At 40.8% G+C, this 20,908-nt stretch overlaps 1 protein-coding gene and 1 long non-coding RNA gene across 2 annotated transcripts in view; one reads left to right on the top strand and one right to left on the bottom strand.

The window, feature by feature from the left end:
* Positions 1-2,581: 2,581 nt before the first annotated feature.
* On the bottom strand, positions 2,582-6,192 carry LOC112550357. Its single transcript, XR_003094143.1, has 3 exons — positions 6,130-6,192; positions 3,933-4,021; positions 2,582-2,712 (listed from the first exon to the last, which is right to left on the bottom strand). It is a non-coding gene; the product is annotated as an uncharacterized LOC112550357 (long non-coding RNA).
* Positions 4,861-20,908, top strand: part of PPARG (peroxisome proliferator activated receptor gamma) — a 102,666-nt gene continuing 86,618 nt past the window's right edge. Inside the window, exon 1 of the mRNA XM_006023900.3 lies at positions 4,861-4,957. The gene's annotated coding sequence lies outside the window, so the exon portion shown is untranslated. The remainder of the gene's footprint in view (positions 4,958-20,908) is intronic.

Genomic DNA, 20,908 nt, shown 5'->3' with positions numbered 1-20,908 from the left:
GGCGGCCACGGACACATCCCCAGAATATAGGACATCCTTTTGGTGAAGGGCAGGACCACTGCCCCTTGGCAAGTCAGTATTGAGGGGTGGGGGCCACCACCTTGGCCAATAAGCAGCAAGGGGTGGGGCCACTGGGACCTTTGGCCAATCAGTAGCAAGGAGCAGGGCCATCACAAAAAGACCGCTATTTGGTCCATGAACCCCACGCTGATGAATGCATGGCACCTTGTGAGATGAGCAAGAGCAAGTGCTAAGACCAGCAGCAAGTTTGTGAGCCTCTGCAGTTCAGCCAACAGGGAGCCTTGCCTCCCCCTGCATCATGGTTTCACATATCCCACAGCTCAGCTATTCTATCCAGACAGTCCAGCCTTGAGAGAATGTGGCATAGCTGATGTGAGGCTTGAGCAACCCCTCCCCCCACTGAGATCCGATCTCACTCCAGCCCAGCTCCAGACTTGGGAGCCAGGGGCACACACTGCACAGGGACCTCCCCTCCCCCCATCAGTATTCAGCAGAGACGTTGGGTACCCAGGAATCTGCCCTGGGCACATTCTGGTCAGAGCTGGGCTGAGTGGCGTCAGTGGGCATTGGATGCCTCTGGCAGTGCAGCCAGCTGCCCAGCAGTACCTTCCATTCCTCCCACAGAAGACAGACAGGTTTGCCTGTCCCAGAGGAGAACTAATGGTTTAATGAGCCAGCCCAGCTGCTCAGGAGTCCAGAGCTCTGCCCAAAGCTTCCTCTCCCCACTCAGTAGAACACCCCAGGGACTCACCAGACTGCTCTGTAAGTGTAAAGATGGTGACAAGAGCCTCCTCCCAGTCCCACTGGTGTTCCAGCAGATACAAATGCAATGCTCCCCCTCCCTGCTCTCAAAGCCATTACCTTGTGCTGAGGCAGTGCAGGGAAGTATGTGTGCTAACCAAGTGCCCGCTCCAGCAGATTAGTTGCCCCAGGGTCCAGACCCACCTGCACACGCCAAACATGCAGCAGTGCCTCAGCTCCTGCTGTGCCTGCACATGCACTGCAACCATGGCTCCTCGCACAGGTGCAGAGGGTAGGGCGGCCATCATAGAGGACATTCTGGTTTTCTACTACTCTGTGCTCTGTCCTGTATTGATACAAAATCCGATGCCTTTATGTCCTCTATTTCTCTCTTCAAGAGAAAAATAGAGGACATAAAGGCATCTGGTTTAGTATCAATAGAGGGCAGAGGACAACCAGACTGTCCTCTATGATGGCCACCCTAGCAGAGGGGCCAGCCTCTAGGATCCTTCAGCTCCCTCCTCCCTGGGTGGCTCAGAACATGCTCCTCCTAGCTGTGCACCACCCCACCTCTACAGCCAATAGAATCGTGGGAACAAATGACTGATATCCATTTCTACCAATAAACTGAAAAACAGGAAGGGACAGGCAGACAACCCTAGCAAGGTGTGGGGCCCAGGGCAAATAAGCCTGTGCAGGGCCCGGATGCGAAGAAGCTGGCAGCAGCGGTGGGGGAGGGCATGAGCAGCCGGACACGAAGCCAGCAGTGGCAGCGGCACGGAGCCACCAGCATTAGGTGGGCCCTACAGGAGGGGCTGTGGCCACTCCACCTAGCTCTGTGCCCCCCCACCAAAGCATGGGGCCCAGGGTGGTTGCCCCGATTCGCACCCCCTTGGAATGGCCCTATGGACAGGGAACAGAGGGATTAAAAACATAATAGTCTAGTATAATACAGGTCCAGTAGCCACCTTAACATTCCTGCCCACAGACTTGGGGCTCTGGCCTGGCCCCAGCCCCAGCCCTGGCCCCACACTGTCACAGCCCCATGATCCCAGGGTCTCCATGGAAACTGGCCAGGAGTTACACAGACAGTGCATGTAGTTTGACAGGGAGTTGTGTCTGGGGCCTGGATCATGGGGCAGTGACAGCGCGGGGCCACAGCCATGGCAGAGCTGTGATCTGCTTCCTGCATGCCCCTGCCAATGGAACCCATGCCCATTGCAGGGGCATGCAGGCAGCGGATCGTGACTCTGCCCCGGGTTCCAACCCTGCGCTGTCACTGCCTTAAGCTCCCAGGGCCCTGGCCCTGCCTGCCCATCTTGCTCTAAGCCCCACACCCTGCCAGCCATGGCATGATCCCAGCCAGCCCATGGCATGATCCCAGCCACCCAACCATGTGCCTTGCTTGCTCAGGATCTGACCCTGGTGGTGGGTGCAGGTTGGATGAGCCAGAGTGCCCTGGCACTGGGGCTAGTTCTGAAAGTGGCAGCCAGGAGTTGCCGCCACCGGGGCTGCCAGGAAATGGAGTCCGGCTGCCATGCCAGCACAACTCTACTTTGTGCCCAGGGGAGTGGTGAGGGGAAGAGAATGGCTGCTTGTGCCATGGCCTGGGCTGCCCCTCGTGCCTGGGCTGGGCAGAATGGAGAAACCCACTGTGGGCCAGGCAAAAGCCTTCTGTGGGCTGTATTTTGACCACCCCTGCACTAGGGCCATTGTTAGCTTACTTAACTCAGTTAAAGCAGGGGTTGGCAACCTTTAAGCAATGATGGGCCAAATATATGTGTCTTTGAAGTCATTCTGATATTTGTGGCCCAGCCACCATTGCTGTTTTTCCTGAGTGCTGATTGCCATTGATTCCCCGAGCTGCTGAGTGCCACTGGCCCAGCACGGTGGGCTGGATAAAATCTCTTTGCAGGCTGAATCCCACTGTAGGCCATAGATTGCTGACTCCTGAGTTAAAAGTACAATAGTTTTAAATGTATCAAGTCTCAGTAACTAGGTGTTCTTACAGTTGAATGTAAGATGAAGTTGAAAAAATAATATTACAATTGTTAGTGACAGCATGTGACTTAAAAACAGAAAATAAAAATGTACTTTTTTGTGCTGTTCTTTTGCAAGCTTCAAATTATTAACAATTCTGTAAAAATACTTGTTGTTTGCTAAGAGTACGGTCAATGCTACGGCCAGTAAAAAAGCATATTTTTGGAAATCATGTGAAAACATTATTAGTTTTTGGTAGATTTTTAAAATAATATCTGTGTATTAATACTTTGAAAGAGGGAATCTGGTGTCATATTATAAAATGTAATGTTTGTTTCCCATATCTAACTCTACCATTCATCTCAATTTCATTTTGTAACATTTTTGCCATCATGAGCCTCTTGCAATAAGAAATAGTCAGTTCCATTGACCTGGGTAGCAGTTTTCACAAAGGCAACAAAAACCTTATAACATCGGGAATTAGGGACCCACAAGAGTTTCTTACATAATTTCCTGGCAATATGCCTATATGTAGTCAAATATGTGTTCATTGGGCCCACTTAACATCAGTGTGTCTACTTTCTTTACCAACCTGATAGGGTTACATATAGGAAATCTTCAGAATTTTTATACTTAGGGTAGCCTAACTCATTGTATAAAACTTAGATCACTAGAAATTAAATCACTGTATTATGGGCTACATTTAGGTTAAATAGGAAAAAAATACAAAGATATGGCATATATTATGGCATAGACCAGGGGTTGTCAACCGGTGGTATGCGTACCACTGGGGGTACTTTGAAAGGTCCTAGGAGGTACACAGGGGCACACGAGGATGGAGCACTGCCACTCCGCACTGCTGGCTCCCTGCTCTGGGTTCGCTCCACCACTTGCAACCTCCCCACACCAGGGTACACTTATTAAAAAAGGTTGAACACCCCTGGCATAGACCATTGTGCTGCCCCACCAATGAAAAAAGTAATTGATTTAGTATCTTAAAAAGCAAATACTGGGCACTCCAGTTGGCACTCTAGTGCCAATATATCCTTATTTCCTGGAGGAAACATCAGTTCTGGTAGATATATATTTCAGAAATCTTTTTGTAATTGAAGTTCTCCTTGCAAATATATATTCCTGTAAATTATTTCATCAGTGGACCCTGTATGAAGCAATTATTGCCTTGATATTACCATTTTCATTGTTCTGTGCATCACCAACTGAATGTAGTATTTGTCATCTTTTGATTGGTTCCCAGTGTTGTAGAGGAAGACAGATTTCTCTACAAGGAAAAAGTTACATAAATCACATCAGACAACTGAACTCTACGTCATTCACTGTTTAATACTTCATGATGTAATGTTGAAGTTTTGGAAGTCATACATTTCTTTCAATTCACTTTGGGTTATCAGGGTGCCAGTTCTAAATAGGTGAAAGTTTAAATGAAGACTCAGAAAATTGCTCTTGTGTGGCTTATCAACGTTGTTTTAAAAAAATAATAAAAATAGTATCAACAGTGTGTTCTACTGACTTTTACAAACAAAAATATTTCCAAAATTAAAATTGCACAGTGGAACATTTTGCAAACCTGTGATATGTTCTGTGTCCAATGTATTACAGATAATTTATATTACCTTTAATCTGATATTAAGAGCTATTTTATGTTCTGAAGGGTTAGCATAATTGTTTCTTGTAGTGGTGAATTGAGCCTGGTGTACTGTAATGGCCCAGTAGAGAAGAAAGCCAGAGAGAAACCATGAATGTGGCCAAGGAGAAAATTAAAAATCAAGACATTTCTGAGGGAGTTTATAGGGAGGTTTGGGAGACATTATCTCTGATGGTGCTAGTTTAGAGGAAAGAATTAAGCAGAGAATCCTTACAATACAGACATTTGAATAAGATCCGTTACTTAGCGCTTAAAATACTTTGTGGAACCTGTTTGGTCTCAAAACTGCACTATATCTGGCTTCCTATTAATTTTTTTGTCTCTGTTTGGTTTAAGACATGGTACCAGTGCCACAAAAACAGTCTTTCTGCAGTATTTTGGGAGTTCTGCTGGTTGTTGGTTTTAGTTCAAGATTGTTACTGGTTTTTAAATGCAATCTCACTTCTCATTACTTCTGCCAGAACCCGAACTGTTTGATGTACTAACAGCAAATGCCAGGTCCCCTGTCACTAAGGACAATAGAACAGAAAGTGTATAGAAGTAAAGACTGAGGTAAGTTTAATATAATACTTAACTAATAATAAAATACTTTTACATAATACTGATGCTTCTGTAATGTAGCATGGCTGTATTTTCTAATTCAGACTTTACAACTGGTTCTTGCTTCTCCTACTCCCTGGTAGTCAACAGGAAGTGTGGCATAGCATAATGTCATTCAGCCTGTGTGGCAACCTTAACCTTTTGTTGAAATTTGACCTTTTAGTAGGAGCTTGGCTATGAACTGGCTGCCCTTTCATTAGTCACTGCTCTGTATTGGAATGAACAAACTATTCAGAGAGGCAGCAATCAGGCTTCTGGTCAGCTCAGCATCCTCCAAGTATTGTGGGCATTAAGTATAAACCAAGCAGGGAAGATGAGGGTGGCTTATCTGGCTTACTTTTTCCTCAGTCTTCTCAGACCTGCATTTGAAGGGAGAGGGATGAAGGAGGGAGAAGAGGAGTAGGGGAAGATGGGGGTTACCCCAAGTATGGTAGAGGACAGCAAATTAGACGTGAGTTTACAAAGGTGAAACATCACAATATTCCCTGTAATAATGCATTCAGTTTGGGGTTCCATGTTGCCAGGCAGAGTATCAGGAGCATGGAAGGAATTAAATTACCACAAATTAATTTAATTTATGGCTTCAGCCACGCAACATGACAAGAAGTATATAAAAGATGCAAATATCATACCAAAGAGGAAAAAGAATTATTTAGGACTGGCATTTTCAATGTAGCCCAATGCGCTTTGAGGATCTAACTCCTTCAATCTTCTTTGGAAAATACAAAATCAGACTAATGCATAGTGGTATAACTAAGAATAACAGAACAAAGTTAAGGCAATTTAGTTTGGAAACTGGGAAAAAAAGGCTTTCTGACAATGCAATGTATTCAGACCTCAAATTAGACTGGAGAAAATATATTGTAGAAAATACTGTTTACTGGAAAGAATATGAACTGACAAATTTAATATGACTTTTCCATTTCTGCCTTCCCTAATTAGTTTTATTAAAACCAATTTGCTTTATGCCTTTTGAGATGTCACAGTCTAAAATGGAATCTATTCAGCCCAGGAAGAACTGTACTATTTTTGCATGAGTTATTGTAGCTCGTGGGGGATAGGAAAGAAAGTAAGAGGTTTCATGGTAGCTGTCAGGCCCCTACATAGTGCATTCAGGTACTTACCAACGTAAGGGGAGTTGCTGCTGGCCCTAGTAGCCCTTCAGCTGCCCCAGTTTGGCAAACCTGGGAGAAAAAGAATATGTAATAAGGAATTGTGTTAATATTCCTCTTACATTAATCTGTAAGAGCATTGACCACAGACTCGTGATAATACTGAAATTTAATATCTTACAGCAGGGATGTCAAACATATGGCCTGAGTGCTGAATCCAGCCCATGGAACCCTGCTATCTGGCCTCCCATGCAGCCCCCAGGTCTGATCAAACCCATATGAGGCACGGTGCATGCCCATCGTGCAAGGCCAGTTCATGGGCTAGATCTGGCCCTTGGACCTCCTTCCCTTTACCTTCCCCCTCTACCCTCCCTCAGCATACCTGACCTGGTAGCTACTCCAGCTGGTCTGAGATCCATGCAGATCCCGGAATGACTGGAGTGGGCATCGTGTGTGGCACAGTCTGGCCAGTTCAGCAGCTGTGCGGCATGTAGTGGCCACCCTATCTGGACTGCACAGTAGGGCTATGATAAGCTTTGGGTGCTGATTCAATTCGGGGGTGATTCAGCCCGATTTGGTGGCCGAATCTCCAAATCCAAATCAAATCAGGGGACCAGTGAAAAGGTCCAAATCGATTCAAAGCTCTCCTAATTGTTTTGGAAAAGTTTCGGAGAGCTTCAGTGATTCAGGCAGTCCCTGCTGGCTGCATCAGGGAGCTGCACCCGGACTCCATGCTGGTAAGTAGCGGGTGGGGGAGGGGAGGCTGGAGGAGGGAGGAGGGGAACATGGGGGGGACCCCTGCCAGGCCCAATTTCTCTGCCTGCTTCCACAGTCCCCCTGAGTGCTCCCCAGCCCCCGCCCACTCTCCCAGCCCTCCCCATTGCTACCCCACCTGAGCCCAGCTCCTCGCTCTTTAAAAGAAGCCCCCAGTCACTGGCTGCTGCCGGGCAGGGTGGCGATCCCCAGTGCCCCCTACTGCTCCGCGCTGCATCGGGGGCTCTGTCATGAGCCCCCTGACCCCTGCCTCCCATGGCTGCCCTGCCCACCCCAGCTTCTGGCCCTTTAAAAAAAAACCCCTGACCTCACCAGCTGCTGCAGCAGCCTTGGGGCTTCTGGGGGGCGGTGGGGATAGCCACCACCACCTGGAAGGATCCAGTGAGTGTGGGGCCTTTTTTTTTTAAAGGGCTGGGAGCTGGGGTGGGCGAGGCAGCCATGGGGGTGGAGCTGGGGGAGAGGGAGGGGGTACACAGCACAGGGCAACTGGGGGTAGCGGGGATCACCACCCCTGCCTGGCAGCAGCCAGTGACTGGGGGCTTTGTTTTTCAAAGAGCCGGGAGCTGGGAGAACAGACAGGGCAGCCACTGAGAGCGGGCAGGGGATGGGGCTGATTTGGAGATTCAGCCAATTTGGCTGTGGCCGAATCTCCGAATCAGATTTGGCTGAATCGATTCAGGACAGTGATTCGAATCACCAGATTGAATGACTGTTCCCTGAATTGGCCGAATCTGAATCCAAAGCGAGGACTAGCCACTTTGCACAGGGCTACTGCACAGTACTCACCACATGCTCTAGGACACACCACACGGTGCTCACAGGCACTGCGTGCAGCTTGGGTCCGTGTTTGACTGGAGCAGACCAGGAGCTTTTGAAACCAAGACATTCTTTCTCAGGTTACCTGAAAGCTTGTCTAACTCCATCCCAAATACATAGTTGGTCCAATAAAAGATATCACTCTAAGAAATCTTTGCCTCTCACATAAATATATTAGACATTTTCATAAGTACCTAAGCAACTTGAGAGCTGAAATACCATGGAAGATCAATTGGGCTTCCTTTCCAAAGTGCTTAGGCACTGCTGAAACTTCAATCTGTATTAATCTTTTCATAGTTAAAAAAGATACTTGCAATTATTGCTCTACTGTCCAGGAGTCTTTCCAATTTAAAACCAACCTGTCTCAAAAATATATCTTCCTTTCTCTGCATTTGTCTTCCTTTCTCTCAAATTTCTCCCTACCTGAGGCTCAAGATAAGCAAGATCCACTACAGTTCCAGCAATGGCTGCTCTAGATCTAAAAGAAGTCTTGATTTAAAAATCATACCTCTGGGTACTCAAGGACCAAAACCTGTTTTTCTTATAGTTAAACCCTTGGAAGGGACTCAGTTATTGCTTCTTATGTGGCAAAAAAATGTATCGTCCTATACATATCAACCATTATATCATATTTTTAGATGCAGAAATATTCAGGTCACCTTTAAAGAATAAATAACATCTTGTTTGTTCTGAAAATTCCTTCTGCCTTGAGTGAAAGTCCCCCCACGCAAACAAAATTATGAGCTTGTGTATACAAGGTGTGGCAGTAGATGGTACTTTGCACATTTTATGGCTCTGATCCTCCAGAGGGCTCTGTTCAGGTCTGTTCAGGTCACCCCAAAGACTCATTGACTTCACTAGAACTACAGTTATGTATTAGGGCCTTCTGGGGTTGATTCTTTTGCACAGTGGGACTTGTATATAAGAGCACAAGACTTGCTTTTTCAAAATATGCAGCACTAACAAGGGCAATATTAAAATCAGTGAGATTTGTACGATCAGGAGAAGACTGCTAAATTAAGTTTATATTTCAAAAGATATGAAAACTTTAAGCTTAAGATATTTAATAGTATATATTTCAACAGCTTGGTCTTTATTTTACCATAGAAGAATCAAATGTGTTGTAAAAGTTGAGATAATTTATTTTGACTATTCCACTATATCACAATTGATTCTGTTAAAAAAGCAAAATATGCCATATTTTGCAAAGACAAAACAAAGATACAGCAATAACCTATGGTAGATAATTAAATAAATGAAATATTTGGGAACATATCTTTTATCAGTTATAAAATTCTCAAAGAACACCAGACATAGTCTTATGTATTAGACGTTATTGATAATTATAGAGTATTATAAATCAGAGACACAAAATGTTTTAACTTCAGTTGACTGTCAAGTAACCTCATGAGTAGAATTGTTACACTACCAATAAGAGAAGCAAAATCAAGCTCCTTTTGCTTGGAAGGTGGATTAAGAGTGGAAAACCCCATTGTCAGACAAATACATTACTTACACATAAAATCATGTAATGTACAGGTTACTGAACCTTTTAACTTGTGATTTATGGGAGAATAAATATACATGACATAAAAAGTCCAGATAAATTCCTTTTAAAACATGGGTGCCATTTGTGACTGTATTTTGATGAGGAAGACATATACACCAGGAAGAAGATTAAGTTACTACCTCATTATATACAGTATATGTAACAGCCATGGTCACAGCCAGTCTAAGCTGGATCTGTTAAAGTGACCTAGGGATGGAAGCTTCTGTAAGTCTGATTACCAGTTCTCTGAATCATCACTAAATCATTTTTTTCACTGAAAATTCTTAGTATGAACAGGAGTGAAATTTTAGAAAAGCCAGGTTTACCTTTCAAAGTCATATTACATCAAGCCTCAACATTTAAGCTGTTTTGCATGTGGGAAAGACAGACTGTAATAAAGCAAATGGTTGGTGTATTAGCCTAGCTACTGAAACTAAAGTTTTGGCTGTATATTAAACATTTACATTAATAAAAATGTGTGGGGTTTTTGAATGCTCATTATTTTTGTTATTGTGTTAAAAACATACTTATGTTTTGTTAATTGGATAAAATGAAGTTGGATCTCCTTCTGGAAAAATGCTGTCTAACTTGGGAAATAGCATACATCTTCAGTTGATACAAATTGAATTTTTATCCAGAGTAAGAATTTTTGGATTGTGCTTTATATTTGTCCACCATGAAAGAAGCACCAGAAATCTCACAAGAGAACATGTTTCCCCTTAACTATATCTAGCCTGATTTTTAGATCAGAAAGGCACAAAGAAGCATGTAAACTTTTGAATTCTATGCATATTGAATCTGAATTTTTAAGCTCATTTTTTCACTCATTTTAATCATCAACTGTTGTTCAAAGTGGCTCTAAACCATAAATTCATAAGCTTGAAACTTTTGCAAGCAGAATAAAAGAGCTGGAGTTTGTGATCTGTGGGAAGGTAAATTCCAGGGTTAATTTATAACTAAAGTAAATGAATCTATAAAAAGAAGAAAAGGTCCATAATAAATATGTTAACAAATGATGAGAAAAAGAGGCTTGATAAAAGATATCAGAACTTGTTTGGTCCCAGTGATTTTATGACAGAGGAATTCAATTATAGGTGTGTTTGGGAGGAGCAAATCATAATTCTGTAAATTACTAATGGGACACAAAGCTCTTTATCATGTTCTTTATGTGTTTACATGCAAGGTTGGTCCTGCCCTCTGTAAATAAACTCTTAGCACCTACGCTATGCACCTATGTAGAAATTCGGTGTCACAGCAGAAGGAACACAGATACAGCTTGGGCTGAATCATTTTTCAAACATGTGGGCAGTGCCATTTAAAATGAGGTTAGTCAACAGATTGCTTTTCCTTACTCTTGCTTTATAATTTGTCAAGTTTTTTTTATTTAATTCTCTGTGCAATAGTAACTGTATTGAGCTTCTTACTAAAAACTTGGGATCTGATACATACAGCACCAATATACTGTGGAGATGAATTAAATTAATTGTATTAGGTTGAATGTATTTAGTCTTGTGTTACATTTTCTTTATATAAGGCTTTAAACCTGTAATTTAGATAATGACTCTTCTTACTTATCCAAGAGGTAGATTAGCCTCAGGTCAATTGCAAATTAACTCCTAGGGCCTACCCTTAACTTAAATTGATTTTAAGGGCTGCCAGTTACTTGATTCTGAAATCAATAAACCAGTATCTTTTGTCAGTCATTGAAAGGAGGGTTCTTTCTGGAAATGCAAATCTAAATACTTAGGGGCACCCATTCTAATAGTAATTGCAGGAATATTTTAGGAAGCCAAACTTTGGTTGCAGAGCAGTTACAAAGTACAAAGTAGTTAGGACAATTCACATGTCTCCAGTGAGGATTCCACCCTAATATGTGCAGTTTTACATAGACTCACATAATCTAGTGAATAATTTCTCACTGATTAGAGACTCCTGCTGCTTTAAAACAGATTGGCTTGCACCAAATTTATTTCAGGGAACACGTGTGCTGTTCCATTCTTCTGTTGACTCCAGTGTTGTGACAGCATTCACGTCATGAAGATGATCATATGTAGAATAAAAACTTATACCGCTTAGCCAATGTATTAATTTAACAAGATTATTCTAGGGAATTAAACACTTAAGGAAAATGTTTACTTTATTTCACTATTTACTACCTTGTGATTGTGGGAAAAGCTTATTTGGATAGGAATGCCACAATGTATGATACCTTTATCCTTTTCCCTTAATGTTCAAAAGGAAAAATATTTAATTTCTTTATTTCAATTATTCCTTTCCTGGTGTACCACTGACCTAATCGTTGTCAAGAATGTTACTATGCCAAGGAAATAATTTGATAATCAAAAGCTGTGAATTTTTGCAATCTTGATTCATATAAAATTTAGAATATAGAAATGTATTTGATGTATGCAGCACCACTAAAACTTCCATTTATTTCTTATTTATTTCTTCATGTATTTGCATGTTACTTGGAAATTTAAACTCAATTAAAAGGAATCTGGGTCTGGGGGTACAGAGAAAAGATTATACTATTATAAAAAGGGCAAAGAAAAATAATTAGGGAGGAACTGGGCAGATAAATTCTTACTCTTGCACCAGTCCAACCACTTTCATTGGATCTCTAGTTAAGAGTAAATAAATCGGTAGAAAAGAGGTGCTGGGAGTCTGATGAAGTGTGACAATTTCAGAGCTACAGAGAAACAGAGCTGAGTTCTGTAGAATCCAGTGAGGATAATGGGTCCTTCAGAATTGTGTCATAAAATAGTAGTCCAGATTCAAAGCAATTAATACCAAAATTATCTCACAACCAGCAGTAGCATCACCCTAACTGGTGGGACCTATATGTCTCCAAAGTGACTCAAACTTAATATCATATGACTTGGCTGTTGAAAAAAATTGGGTGAAAGATTCAGGGAAATACCTTTTGATTATGTTTTTGGGCTTTTTTTTCATTAACATAGCACGTGATTTTCCCCTCAGTCTCTAGGAATGCTTTGGATGTCTGTCAAGACCACAATGTTGTCTGTACTATAGAAATATAAAAGTTCCTCTATATGAATTGCCATTACTATTTTCCTTATCTGTGAAGGAAGCACAGCTACTCCCACTGGGGAAATTGCATGTTAACTTGATTTTAAAATAAAAAATCAGAGGGAAAGGTCACATCCTAATAAGCTGTGCAAATCTAAATTCCCAAGGAGCATCAGAATGATCTTGTATGATTAAGGCACTAACAATTTTCCAACAATGTGCTATTAAACTGCTTCCAGTGAGTGTCTTTTAGCATCTTGGAAGAATTAGTGAAATAAAGAGACAAATCAGCAGGATACAGTTTCCAGTTCTGGCCTTAGATTTATGGGGGCATCCCTCATTGATGATTCTGAGAGATCTTTATCTTTAGGTTTTTCCCTCCTTTCTCTTCCCTCCTCTGTAATGCTGATATGTTCCATAACCCCCTGTAGCTTTTTTCCAGGGTTCTTGCAAGGCCTTTAAAGTCAACAGGAGATGTGTCTGTTTCTGAGGGAAGAAAAGGAGAAAGATGTCACTGGCCATTTCGGAATGAGACACAGAATCAGGAAAAACTGCTCTTAAATTCATTGGGAAGTTGAGTTTTGAAGATATTTTATCTTGTAATTGAAATAGGGAATACCATTCAGACCCTTTCTGTCAAACAGTTTCAACTGTTAAAGGTTGTTGCATATATAAAAGTTGGCAGCAACTTTTCTTGTTCTTTAAAGGTAAAAATAACAGAGGATTGGGCTAATTACCTCCTCAAATTGATCAAACTGGCTCCATATGCTTTTGATTTAAGCATCTCCTGTTCCTCCTATTCTCTTTTGTTCCATGACATGTAGCAATATAATGGCTCTTTAAGCTTTGGCACACACAGGGAACTACATTAAAGTTCTTGCTTTGTGTTTAGACAGAGTGATATTCCTTCTGAATATGAATGTTAAGATCATCAGGACTCCCACAGAGATTTTTCACTAATGTGTAACATGTTCCCTTGTGCAGCATTGCTTCTGTCCTATCACAGAGCAAAAAATAAGTAGCAAACAAATGGTATCGTTCTAGCAATCACCTTCCTTTATGTCTTCTGTTGAGAAACATAGTGATATTTGCATTTAAGTTCTGTCGGTGCTTATGGTGCATCTTGATTTATTTTAACGCTAGGGCGATGGATTTAATGTGCCATTCTCAATCCCTCAACTCTGGTCCACAATACGATATAAATTCTCTATACTAGTGTAAACTATTCTCTGCATCATGTCTGAAAATGTAGACCTTGTTTCTCTGAAAACAGTACACCAGAGCTGGTTTTAAGTGGTGTCAGTAGTGTGTGGCCTTTTTCCAGATCTGGGATTGTAGAGGAATGTTTTTCTTGAAGTGATTGAGCTGCTCGCTGCAGGGACTACGTGGGAGAATCCCATTAGCATGCTACATCTGGTTGTGCTGGCCATAGGGATTTGAATACTCCATATCCTAATATTGATCAGGAGGCACACGAAGCACCCTGGCAATAAAAGATCAAGAATGAAATCCTGACCTAACTTGGTGTATCTACACGAGACGCTAATTGCTCATTAGCCAAATAATACTAATTTAGTAGTCAGTAGCATGTCAGAGCACAAACAGTGTTAATACGCTAGTAGCATCACTAAAAAGGCATTTACCAGCACTACTGCACAGTAACTCCAGTTACTGTGAATTTATTTAGTACTTGATTATACAAGTACTAAATAATTGCATAGTAACCACTGCACAGTACCATCTTGTATAGACCTGCCCACTGTAATTGATAGAAGTTCTGCCATTGGCTTCCAAAAAGCCAGGATTCCACAGAAATATTAGCTATTATCTTGGTTAAATAAATGAACATAGGTTGTGTAATGTAATACATAATGAACCAGGAGCCAGATCCTGTAACAGTTTATACCAGCTGATCTTCTGCTCCATAGTCCACAACATGAGTTTTGCTTCTTTCAACCAGTTCTATATCTTATGCCATGCACACTTTGTAGAGTCAACCTTTGTACTTTAGGCTTGCCTAGATCAGTGGTTCTCAACTCTTTTAGACTTGAGGCACCTCTCCATAACTTTTGTGAATTGAGCAGCATCCCATTAAAAAAACTAACATACGGTATTTGTTAATATATTTGTTATAGTATTTACCTGCTGGAAGAGTGGCCAGGAAGGAGAAGTAGCAGCTGCCAGCAAAGAGCCTGCACTGCAGTGATTTTTGGAGCGGGTAGAGGAGGGTTGGGGTGAGGGAGAAGGAAGAGCAGTTGAAAGGGAAGAGCCTGCACTTACCTTCTCACCTGAGCCTGCACTTATCTCCTCTCTCCAGCATCACCCTGGTTGAGAATAGCTGGCCTAAGTGAAGCTACTCATTGGATACAAGACAACTGTCTTGTTGTGAGCCTGGGAAAGGCAGAAATCTCTGGATAGTGGACAAAGTTTGACATTTGCCCCTCCATTTTAACATTTTTTTCCAGGCAACATTCATAGTTTGTGAGGAAAATTAAGAGATGAATGAAAATCAAGCCCTAAATTCAGGAAGAGCACACACCAACTGCTGAAACTTCCTTAGCCTGACGAAGGGTTTTTGAACTCGAAAGCTTGCTTAATAACTATTCTCCAACTATTTGGGTTGGTCTAATAAAAGATATCAAATTCACCCAAGGAACCTTGTCTGCCTAAGCCCTAAATTCTGAACTTTTCCTCACTACGAGTTTGAACAAATTTGTCCTTGCTCTTCCTTTGCTTCAAGTTTTGTCCTGTTTTTAAACCAAATATATTATTCCTCATGAGGGGTCATTTAAAACTACCACAAAAAGCTCAGGTTTCTATACATGAAGGTGGTAGTATGATTATAACAAATGTACTTGCCTTGCTACACAAGAACAGGAAGTGTGGGGTGTGGGAAGCAGCCTGTTTTTAAGGACCCAGTTTGTATTTGAAATGGTCCAGAATAGTTTCAGTGGGAGTTTTGCATACAGAAAGAATGCAAGAAGTGTCCTATTCCTGACATTCAGCTGCGTAATGTAGTATAATGCACTGGATATTATCCAAATGTCCATTATGAACTTTGTTAGTTTATTTCTTTTCTTTTGTTGGGGGGGGCTGTTTTTTCTACTACATTTTAAACTGGAAATATTTTAATCTTGTAATGGTTCTTTAAGTAATACTCAGTCTTTATAGTTATAATTTATAACTCTATAATTTACATTGTGATGTTTGCTTCAAATTCAGTTAATTTAAAATTTGCAAACTTTTGTTTTTTAATTGTTTTAGAGCAGTAAAAAGCTACAGTAAATCATCTTGAGTAGAAAACTTAGAACAGTAAGACGCTACAGTTACTCACAGATATAACACATCCCTCCAGAACCACACAATATTTTAGCTGTACACAGGCATGCTTGAGCAGTTACAAAAAGTCACAGTAAGAACTTTTAGTTCCTCATAGGGTAATTGCTTACCTAGAAAATAAACCTAGTTGTAAAAATACTGAAATATGACAACGTAATTTATTGCATGCTAAGTTGTAGGGATTCTGTCAAAATGAAGTGAGGATAAAGAGCAAATTGATTTAGAACTACAGCAGTCTAATACTTAAGTACTCCAAACTGTATAGGCAGGATTCTAATTTGTAGTTGCACAATATGGAAATCACAAGCATATGAAGGTTGAGGTAATGCATGTATATAATATTAATATGATTTTTCATAGTAAACTTTCTAGGAAAAAAGTATATAAATGTGCTTAAAGATTTGTGTCAAACCTAAATTGTGCTCTATATAATTTCAGTTATCATGACAATTAACTTGAAAGATCTCTAGGACTTAGAAAGAGAATGTTTATATAATTTTAAATATAGAAGAGGCAAGCTGATGACAAGAACACATGACATGAAGAAGGGAACTGAAATTTACCCAATTTGTTTCTTCCTCCCCTTTTATTGCTGCTAAAATTTAATGTGACTTCTCTGTTTGCACCACTATAGTTAAAGTTGTATCACCAATTAATCATTAGCTCTTACACTTATGGGGTTGAAACTTGACTATAACTGTTCACTGGGTTGAAACATGCAATGTAAGTCAAAGCCAGGAAGAAAACAGGAAAAAAATGTAATGTGGAGTGGCATCTTTTGGTTGATTCTAAGAAATCCAAGTTAAGAAGGACTAGATGGTTCAGGGACTTAGTATTAACATATCTGGCCTTTCCCCTTTAATGTCACTGTTACAAACCTTGACAGGCTGTTAGTAACTGAAAATCATTACTCTTAACAGCTGCTTGATACACTATGAAATGAGTTAATGCTGTTAATCCTTTTTCAATATACAGTTTTCCATCTCTCTAGTGCAGCTTCCTGGAGCCCAAGGGTTAAAATGAACATTCTGACTGAACTCACAAGCAGAGTTTTCCTAAAGGTTAAGATGGAGAAATATTTCATAGTCCCAATGATATTTATGCACACAATGTTAAGAGCCTTTCAAATCTATTTAATGTCTCTCTCTCACTTTTACAGTTTACTTTCCAGTTGAAAAACAAAGGAATTTTTAAAATATGTTAATGTAAAAGCTGTGATATAAATTATCAAAAGTAAGGAAATTCTAAGCTTGCATCTCTTAAGTGTTCTGTTGTTCTTGGGAGCACTATTCTGCCTTTGCCATTGGACAAAAAAAAATGACATTTTGACTCTACTGCAGAAATCTGCTATTAGAATCTGAAATTCTAGTTTCCATCATTCTTGGACAGAGATGCCTCTGTAGTACAACATTTCCATTGACATCAGTAGAAGATTCACTCTGTGAAGTGGTCCTCAGTAGTTAACATGTGAAGAAAATATAAAAAGTAATCTTTTGAATGTGGAACATTTGGGTCCTGCAAGTTATGGGTACAAATACTTGCAGCTTTGAAAAATAGCTTTGAAAAAACAAGATTAGGATACTGGTAAACTTATTTAAATGTCAAAAATGTGCTTCCTGGGTGAATGGAGTTCATGGAACACACACGAACTCTGGAGGACAATTAACAAATTAGCTACATAATAAATGCCTCATGTGGGCAAAGGGGAGAGGGGGGCAAGGCATTATACAGGTGATATCTGACTAATGGATGAGTTGGAGAAACTTTGGATCCAGAACACAGGAGTTGGAAAATTAAAATCAATGAAAAAAAACCATTAGAAATAATAAATCTGGAAAGTAAAATAAAAAGCACCCTTCTTTTGTTTCAGCTTAGTTGCATGTTGAACAAACTTGTAACACAGCAAGGTTTTTTGCTGTAGAATACCATAACAGGATAGGTCTGTAACAGTGCCATACCTGTGGTTTCTTGCAATGAAACATTACATCCAGATTACCAGAGTTTTATCCATACTGGGCGTATCTGTGTGTGACACTACTGTGCAGTGCTAACTGTGCATTTGTATAATCAAGTACTAAATAAATGTGCAGTAATGATAAATAAATTAGCATTTGTATAATCAAGTACTAAATAAATGTGCAGTAATGCTGGCAAGTATCTTTTAAGTGATGCTACTGTGCAGTAGCCTAATAATACAGTGCAGTAGTGCATTAGCACTGTTGGTGCTATGACGCACTACTGTGCAATATTATTCTGCTACTGTGCAGTCAGCGTCTCATGTAGATGAGCCTACTGTACAGTACTTTCTTGCCTTTGGAAACCAAGTACTTATTAAGACTATGAGCTTATCCCTATCCTGCAGACCAAGCCCATTTTGCCTTTTCCGTTGCAAGTCCATAGAGGCAGAAGTCATTTCTTTCTTTGTGTTCAGATAACAGCTAATGCATAATAACATAAGAACTTTTGGTACTAGAGAACTAAGGTAACACTCAAAAGTAATGTTTTTATTCAGTTCAAAAGAAAACCTCTTCTGAATAATTAATTTAGACAGAGTGGGTGCATCTATATCTACAACCCAGAATACAGACCCAAAGATATCACTGAGTTTATACACTTCATCCTCACACACAACAATTTCACTTTTAATAATCAACACTTCCTCCAGATGATGGGAACAGCTATGGGCACTAAAATGGCCCCACAGTATGCCAACCTTTTTATGAGCCACCTGGAAGAAGACTTCCTCAAGAACTGCACCATCAAACCCTTGCTGTACTTACGATATATCGATGACATCTTCATCATTTGGAGTGAGAACCTGGAATCTCTACTTGAGTTCCACCAGAAATTCAACAGTCACCATCCCTCCATCCGACTTTCTTTAGAATACTCCAACACCAACATCCCCTTTTTAGACACAAGGATCAGTATCCAGAAGGGTAAAATACAGACCACAGTATACGAGAAACCCACAGACCAACATACATATCTGCACAGAACCAGCAATCACCCGAAACACACCAAAAAAGCAGTGATAATCAGCCAAGCCCTCAGATACCACCGCATCTGTACTGAAGAGAACACCCGGGATTGCCACCTCACCAATCTTAAAAAGGCTTTCACCCAGCAAGGACACTCCTCCAGAGAGGTAGATCGCACGTTTGAAAGAGCCACCTGGATACCACGTGAAGAACTGCTGCAGTACAGAAGAAAAACACCCACAAATCACACACCGCTGGTTATGACCTATCACCCATCCCTTGCGGATAAGTCGTTTAAACTTTTCAATTTCTTTCTGAAAACGTTTCAGAAAAAAAGGTATTATGTATTCATTCCATTGCTTTACATACACAGTCGGACATTCATACTGAAATGAATTACCCTTCGCTCTGTAACTTTATCTTTTTCAAGTTGATGGCAGCAAACAAGCAGATCATGTAGTACAAGACTCATGGTTCAGCTTAAAAGCAGATATATAACTTGTATCTGTAAATGCAAAGAAAGATAGTATTATAATTATAAAATAACCTAGCTGCTTGACTTAAGAACCCAATCAACAAGCTCACAGAATGGAATATGCAACATAAAAGGTGATCACTTCCAACTTGCAAAACAAAGAGTTTCTTTTTCCTTTTGAGGGGTTTAGGTTGTAGCCGTGTTGGTCTAAGGATATAGGCAGACAAGGTTCCTTGGGTGAATTTGATATCTTTTATTAGACCAACCCAAATGGTTGGAGAATAGTTATTAAGCAAGCTTTCGGGTTCAAAAACCCTTCGTCAGGCTCAGGAAGCTGCAGCAGTTGGTGTGTGCTCTTCCTGGATGGAATGAAAAGTAAACAAGCTTGCTTAATAACTATTCTCCAACCATTTGGGTTGGTCTAATAAAAGATATCAAATTCACCCAAGGAACCTTGTCTGCCTATATCCTTAGACCAACACAGCTACAACCTAAACCCCTGCATCTATATGAGACATTTACTGCAGGGTAGACTAATTAGCTCCTCAGTGGCTGTGTCTACACAGGAAACTGACTGCCCAGTCATTACTGTGCAGTCATTTAGTACTTGTATAAACAAATACTAAATGACTGTGCAGTAACTTGGGTTACTGTGCAGTAGTGTCAACCAATGACTTTTTTTGTGACGCTGACTGCATGTAGCCTGAAACTACTATGCAGTAGTGTTACTGCCACGCAGTGTTACTGTGTAGTAGTCTCAGGCTACTATACAGTCATTGTCTCATGTAGATGCAGCCAGTAAGCGTCATGCATCTAGACGCACACCCCTATTAGGCTGGAGTAAACTAATTAACTCTGCAGCAGAATAGTACAGTAAAATTTCTGCTATCTGGCACGAGTGGAGAATGGGGGGTGCCAGTTATCTAAAAATTCCAGTTATCTGAGAGTTATATAGTGCCATACTTGTGCAAATTTTTGAAGAATTAATGTACAATACATTACAGTATAACATACTGTATAAAGAATAAAATAGTAAAGAGGTACTCGCCAATCAAGTAGTAGCAAAGCAGGATTGGAGTGAAGAGAAATCCTGAGGCAATGATGTAACTTATAACTAAAATCATTTACGCTACTGTACTGTACATAATTTACTGCCTCTTTGGAGATTCAAGGGGCAATGGGGGGGTCTTGCAGTGCCTCAGAGTCATCAACATCAACTGTAGGTGTAGAAGTTGATGGTGATGGGGCTGATTCTGTACTGGCTTTATAACTAGCCCTGGAAGCTTTTTTAAAATAAATTCCTGATATCAGCCTGCCTACTTGCTGCCTGTCCTTTTTGCATGAAATTAAAGTGAAAAACGTGTAACTGCATAACCTCCTGTGCAGACTAACAACTCCGCCTTTCAGCAAATTTAATGAAGTTGTCAATATATGAAGCAGTTCTAGCCCAAGATATTTTCTTCTCTTTACCAAAGCCAACCTCTTCAGAGTCTTTTTCAGTGACCTTAGACTTTTCAGGATTCACAACACTATTATTTCTGCATCACTAAAACCATGTGTAACTTCAACTTCCTTGTCAACTTTGACCCACTCTTATATCTTATAAGATATATCTTATATGGAAGTCACCTCCAAGGAGGATTATTCTGCACTGGTCCGGTCCTGTAGGGAGCAGACCAGGAAAGCCAAGGCTGCAACTGAACTCCAGCTAGCTTTGAGCATCAAGGACAATAAAAAGTCCTTTTTCAGATATGTGGGGAGCCGGAGGAAAAGCAGGGGCAACATTGGACCCCTGCTGAGCCAGATGGGGCAACTGACAACTGACGC

Source organism: Alligator sinensis, unplaced genomic scaffold, assembly GCF_000455745.1.
Source record: "Alligator sinensis unplaced genomic scaffold, ASM45574v1 scaffold81_3, whole genome shotgun sequence".
Taxonomy (NCBI): domain Eukaryota; kingdom Metazoa; phylum Chordata; order Crocodylia; family Alligatoridae; genus Alligator; species Alligator sinensis.
This window is presented reverse-complemented; position numbering and strand designations above follow the sequence as displayed.